Raw genomic sequence first — 7,244 nt, 5'->3', positions numbered from 1 at the left:
TTCTCTAGCCATTCGTTTGTTGATGGGCACTTAGGTTGTTTCCAACTCCTTGCTATTGTGAACAAAGCTGCAATAAACATGGGTGTGCAACTATGCAACTCTTATACTGGACTTTTGTCATACCAATAATATCTAATCATATACTCCTTTTATACAGTTCTCTCCCTCATCTGTTTCAATGCTGTGTACATTATTTATGCCCCCTTTTTAAATTTTTCCTCCAACTCCCATATCAGTCCTGTTGAAAAGAACATAGGGTCTTTACTAATTTCCTGGCTGCTCTGTGCATATTCTCTGTTTATGGTCCTTATTTGGAAAACAACAATAATAAAGGCAGATTTTAGACAAAGACCCAGGATGAATGCTTCTTTCTAAGACCCTTTATGTGAAGTGAGCACTGGGAAACTCAAGCTCAACTGAAAGTGCCCTTTGATGTGTCATGTGCCAAAAATCACCAGCAAGCCAGATCAGACAGGATACTGTAGTGATATCAAATGTCACTGGACTACAGAGCAGAAACATAAGATCAACACACTTAGCATCATTCCAGAGGAGAACTAAGTAAGTTTTACTCTATATCTTTGCTTATGTTGAAATGAAAACTAGTCTGGCTAATGAATTTTTTAGATACATTATTAGGTTGGAAACATTTCATCATTAAGAAACAGATTAAGGTAACAGATACTTTAAACAGAAAAGAATGTCACAAATTTTATTTAGAAGTTTAATTATACCTAAGTGTTAAATCTAAAATATGAAACTTCTAGAAGAAAATACAGGAGAAAAGTATTATTCCATTTCAGATAAAGCTTTCTTAAATAGTCATAAAGAGCATGCACCAAAAAATTAAAAACAGTCTATAAGTTAAACAATTTCAGTTCTTTGAGCGATAGTATTTTTAAAAATGAAAAGACATGCTTGGGCAGGCTATGTATATGTGTTGTTATTGTTAAGCCTGCCCTGTCCTGAGCCAGTCTCACTGACTCTGATACGCGTACCCACATTGTCCTAGTCACTGTATCAATCCATCTCAGCCAGGGTCTTCCTCTCCTGCACTGTCCCTCCACCTTTCCAAGCATGATGTCCTTCCTCTAAGATTGGTCTCTCCTGGTCACATGTCCTTTGGAGCTTCAAAATTCTAGCCTCCAAATAGAAACTTGGTTTCACCCTCTCCAGAACAGATCAATTTGTTTTCTTGACAGTCCCTGGGGTGTTCAAGACTCTTCTCCTGCTCCACAACGCAAAGGCAGAATTTCTTCTTCTATCATCCTTAGTCATTATCCTGCTCTCTGATGCATAGCAAGTATTTTGCAAAGACCAGAGACTGGATCAGGTGCACCTTAGTCTCTCGATTGACATAGTTGCTTTTCAGCACTCTGGAAAAGCCTCTGACAGCAGATTTACTTAACACAATTCGTCTTTTGATTTTCTGACTGCTGGTGCTAAAAGCACTGATTGAGGAGCCAAGCAACCTCAATCTCTTCTTCACTGATCACAGTGCTTCCAATTGGCCCAGTGGTGAGAATCTTTGTCTATGTAATGTTGAGCTTCAATCCATGTTGAAGACTACAATCCTTTACCTTCTGCAGCAAGTACTTCAGGTCCTCCTCAGTTTCAGCAAGCAAGGTTGTATCATCTGCATAACATAGATTGTTGATTAATCTTCCTCCAATCCTGATACCACATTTCTCCTCATAAAACCTAGTCTCCTGAATAATCTATTCTGTATATATATTGAAGAGTATAAAGACAGGATGCATCCCTCATGTACTTACTTCCAATTTTTAACTACACAGTCAGTGTTTCCTTGCTCTGTTCTGAAAACTGCTTCCTGGTCCTATAAGTAACGCATATTATGGGCCTGGCATTAATTGTGCTTGGATGAACATTCTTCTAAGCGGTACAGCATTGATCTCTCAATTTGCTGTACTGAGGTACCTGAGGTTGTTGTGATGCTGAATGTTGTGCCAATGGCATGCCAAATGCCAGACTGGTTACCCATGGTGGAAAGCATTTGTGGAGCTCCAGACAAAGACGGGCTTGGAGGCAGGTGTGACATCCACTTCCAAAACAGCATGCCTCTGGAAACTCTATGAACTTAGCAAAATGACAATAGTTATAGAATAGGGTTCAGGTCTTTTGTTCTTGGAGTTGCTATGACTCTTAACTTGATGGCACCTAACAATTATGGGGGGGGCAGGTGGTGATGGGGTGGTGGTGTTGATTGCTGTCAAGTCACGCACAACTCATAGCAACAATATGAATGAAAGACCTAATGCCTTTCCATAACTATCATCATTTCACCAAGTTTCCAGAGTTCCCAGAGGCATATGGTTTAGGAAGTGGATGCCTGTTCTGCTTCCAAATCTGTTTCACAACTGGGAGCTCCACCAAACACTGTCCACAATGTGAAAACATTCTGCTGTTTGATGCCACAATGGCACAAGGTTCAGCATCACAGTAAACCCAGGTTACTTCATACAGCACATTGACAAAGAGTGATGTGCCAAGTGGAAGAATGTTCCTCCAGATATAACAGCACTAGTCTCATTTAGCACTGGTTAAGTGTCATCGAGTTGAATATGACTCAGAGTAAACTTTGCCCAAATAACTTGAACTCTGTCCTGTAACATTATTTCTGTATATTTATAGAGTTTAGAGAGTTTGTAGAAAAAGGAATTAGAAAAATATATCTTAATAAAATGTTAATAGGCAAAAAGCTGACAAGTATTTTAATTTTATTTTGTTGTTATTTACCTTGAGCTCAAAACAAACCCATAACTGACTGTCCAGTGGGTTTTCAGAGGCAGTTAACTGCATGAGATGAAGCTACTTTTCTTTTTCCCAGAGTAGTCATTGGATTTGAACTGTGTGTCTTTGTGTTGACAGCACAATTTCTTACCACTAAGCCACCAATGCCTCATAGCCTATTCCATCAACTTAGCAAATCTAGTTTCCTAACATGAAAATTATGCACAAATTTCCTTCCAATTTAACTTTAACTGTGAACCAAAACATGTATAAGGAGCCCTCACCTTACGACAGAGTTCTGTTCTGACAACTCCATCGTTAAATCAATTCTGAAGTAAACAGAATGCCTGATTTTTTTAAGTATTCGTTACTATTGCCTTTTATAATCAGTATCTTTGTAAATCCAATCTTTGTGGTCAGAAATATTACATTTAAATTTGTAAATATACATCTGAGGATGATAACATCAGTAAACCACATACTGTAAAACTGTATATAATACTTTTTACTAAAAAATGTAATGGGGAAGAAAGAAAAGGTGGGGGGTTGTAGTAAGAATACTAGAATCATAAATCAGGGATGAACTGTGTATTGTACTTTTTATATCATTGTATTACACATATTTCACCTTCAATGTTTTAAAATACATAGTGCTTAGCACAGGATAGGGAAGGTTCAGAGTTGCTGTTCACTGGGTCTCTATGAATTGCAGTAGCCTTAACAGCACCCAACAACAACACACATTTCATATCATCAAAAGAAACATGTGCCATCGAGTTCACATGTATCACTCCAGGTAGTTTGGTGGTTGGTTTTGGTTTTTTTTTTAAATTAGATAAACTGAGTTCATTGTTATAAAGGAATAATGTTTATTACAAAGTTTTGCTTTGTTGCTGTTAGATGCACTGAGTCAGTTCTAACTCACAGCAACCTCATTAATTAACAAAACACGGCCCACTGCTTTGCTATTCTCAAAGTCCTTACTATAAAGCTAGAAATAATCACTTCTACTTCTTCTTTAGGTGAGAGATGGACGGTCTCTCCCAGTGTGATTTATACTCTCAGAAAGCCTGCTATTGGGCTAATTCCAACTCAACAGCAATGAGTTTGTGGGTTTTTTATACTTCTTCTACAGACAGCTATAGCTATACTTCTTTTATTTTCCTCTACTTTTATACTAGAAAAGACTCAAAAGGCATTTTCCCCTCAATTATTTTTCTTCTCCACATTTTTTAGTTGTGATTTTAATGAAACTTTACAGAAAAGTTGGATTTTAATTCATTCTTCTTTGCACATTTGCCTCCTTAACCTCCCCACCCCCATTTTTTCTCAATTCTATCCTTGGATTAGGAGACAGTCGTCAGAATAGAGCAAAGAAATACTGCATGGTTCAAAATTGGTAAGGGTATATGCCAGGGCTGTATCCTGTCTCCATATCTTTTCAATCATTATACAGAACAGATTATCCAGGAGGCTGAGCTCTATGAGGAGAAATGTGGCATCAGGATTGGAGGAAGAATCATTAACAATCTGCATTATATAGATGACACAACCCTGCGTGCTGAAACTGAGGAGGACCTGAAGTGATTGCTGTGGAAGGTCAGGGACTGTAGTCTTCAGTATGGATTGAGGCTCAATATGAGGAAAACAATGATTCTCACCACTGGACCGATTGGCAGCACCAGGATAGATGGTGAAGAGATTGAGATTGTTCACAGTTTTGATTTGCTTGGCTACACAGGCAACACTCTTGGCATCAACAGTCAGGAAATTAAAAGACATATTGCAATGCCAAAGTCTGTGGTTAGAGACCTCTCTAAAGTGCTGAAGTGCAATGATGTCAGTCTGGAGACTAAGGTGTGCCTGATACATGCCATGGTCTTTGCAAACATTTGCTATGCATCAGAGAACTGGACAATGACTACGGATGATAGTAGGAGTAATTGATGCCTTTGAGCTTAGGTGCTGGAGAAGAGTATTGAATATACCATGGACTGCTAAGAAAATGAACAGGTTTGTCCTGGAGAGGGTGAAGCCAGGCTGCTCCTTGGAGGCAAGGATTCTGAAGCTTCATCTGACATACTCTGGGCATGTTGCAAAGAGGGATCAGTCCTTGGAGAGGGACATCATGCTTGGGAGGGTGGAGGGACAGTGCAGGAGAAGAAGACCCTTGATGAAATGGATTGATTCAATGACTGAGATAATTGGGATGGGAGGGCCAGAGAGGGTGAGATTGGCACAGGATATGGCAGAATTTAGGGCTGTTGTACATAGGGTCGCTATGAGTCGCAGGTGACTAGACTGCACATAACAACAACATATATGTGTGTTATAATGTGTGTTATATATGTGTTATATTTCTGTTATACATGTGTTGTATGTATGTGTTATATATGTGTTTTATAAATACACACACACACACACACACATACATATATGTTGTTACATGCCATAGAGTCGAGTACAACTCACAGCTATCCTATGAAAAAAGATCTAAAATCAGTCTTGTCCTGCGCCATCCTCACACTTCCTAACACAGTCACCTGGTTGAAGGCCTTCCTGTCCTTCACCAACTCTCCATCCTTTCCAACATCATGTCCTTCTCCAAGGAATAGCACCTTCTAGCAATATATCCAAAACGTGGTAGGCGAAGCCTCATCATTCTTGTCTCCAGAGAGCACTCTGGCCACATCCTCTCCAAGACATACCTATTCATTTTCTTGGCCATCCATGGAATGTTCAGTGCTCTTCTCCAACACCACAGCTCAAAAGCATCAGTTCTCCTCTGTCATCTTTATTCATTGTCCAGGTCTCAGATGCATAGCTAGTAACTGGAAAGACCATGTCCTGAGTCAGACACACCTTAGCCCTCAAACTGACATAACTATTCCTCAATAATTTGGAAAGCTACCTAACTGCAGATTTTTCCATTGCAATGAATCTCCTTATCTCCTGACTGCTCATGCCAAGCATGTTAATTATAGATCCAAGCAAGATGAAGCTGTGCACTGTTTCAATCTCTTCTCCATACATTATGACACAGACTATTGGTCCAGTGGCAAGAATCTTTGTTTTCTTAATATAGAGATGCAATCCATACTGAAGGCTGCGTTCCTATATCTTCTGTAACAAGTGCCTTAAATCCTCCACAGTTTCAGCAAGGAAGGTTGTGTCATCTGCATAACACAGGTTATTGATGAGTCTTCTTCCAATCCTGATGCCACACTGCCCTTTATAGAGTCCAGCTTCTCAGATAATTTGCTCCACATATAGATTAAAAAGGTAAGGAGACAGAAAACATCCCTGACACACTCTCTTCCCTATTCCAAACCATGCAGTGCGCCCCTGCTCTGTTCGCACAACAGCCTCCTGGTTTTTGCTGTTGAGAGCTGTCAAGTCGGAACCGACCCATAGTGGACCCTCTGACAGGTGTTCAGACACAGTTAATCGCACAGGAGGAGATTGCTCCATTCTTTCTTGCCTAGTGGCAAGAAGCTAACCTGCAATCCCAAGGTAAGTGGTTTGAAGCCACCAGCTTCGCAGAAGAAGGATGGGCAATCTTCTCTCGTGCAATTAACTGCCTCTGAAAACCCACCAGAGAGAGTCAGCTATGCATCAGTTCTGACTCTATGGTACACACACACACACACACACATAACAACAACACAGTGATGGTGTCTCCGTGCACTGCTAAGGCAAAGACTGCACCTCTCTCCCAGTTTCAATCCACCAGAAGTCCATGAGAGAACAATGGGCACTCTCTGGAGGGTGATAGCCATGGTGGAGGCAGTTCTCATGGCAGAATCCTTAGCAAGTCTTGCCGCTGATCCAAAGGCCCCACCTCACTGGCATTTTGCATTCACCAGTTGTTCCAAGGAAGCAACAAGTAATCTCCTCCATGGAGATGTACAGTTTTGGGAACTTGGGAGGCGGCGAGTCGTGGTGAGGGTACTTGGCTGAAAGCCTTTGTCAAAATTCCTAGAACTCAGTTCTTAAAAAGAGAGTATTTTACTATATTAAATTAAATATCAAGGAAAATGAAGCCAATTAACAGCTCTTATAATTCCACTACTCCGTATTTAACTGTCTATAAATTTTCTCATACAGGTAGTTAAACATAAATTAATCTTTATTGGAACACCTGTAAAGAGCAGGGTTGTCTGGTTGAGGTAAAGTTTTATTTAACAAAGTTGACATGTATATCATTGGGGCCAAAAAGTATTACCAACAATTCAATAAGTGTTTCTTTTAAAATGTGATTTAAATAAACATTCTTTTAAAAATGATCAAAGCATTATTGCTTGCAGAAGAATTGAAATGTACTAACTACTTCTTTTAGAATCTGTTTTACAGTATAAACATTTAGTAGTAGGGGCCTCTAGTGGCCTAGTCAGTAGGTGTTGACTGTTAAATGAGACTTTGTACCTCTCTGGCATTTCAAATCCATAATGAGTTTTGGAATAGGATGTGTAATCTGAGATGGAACATGGCTT

The sequence above is a fragment of the Elephantulus edwardii genome, unplaced genomic scaffold (genome assembly GCF_000299155.1).
Source record: "Elephantulus edwardii isolate Elephantulus edwardi_28Jun2011 unplaced genomic scaffold, EleEdw1.0 scaffold00272, whole genome shotgun sequence".
Taxonomy (NCBI): Eukaryota; Metazoa; Chordata; class Mammalia; order Macroscelidea; family Macroscelididae; genus Elephantulus; species Elephantulus edwardii.
Note: the sequence above shows the minus strand (reverse complement) of the source record.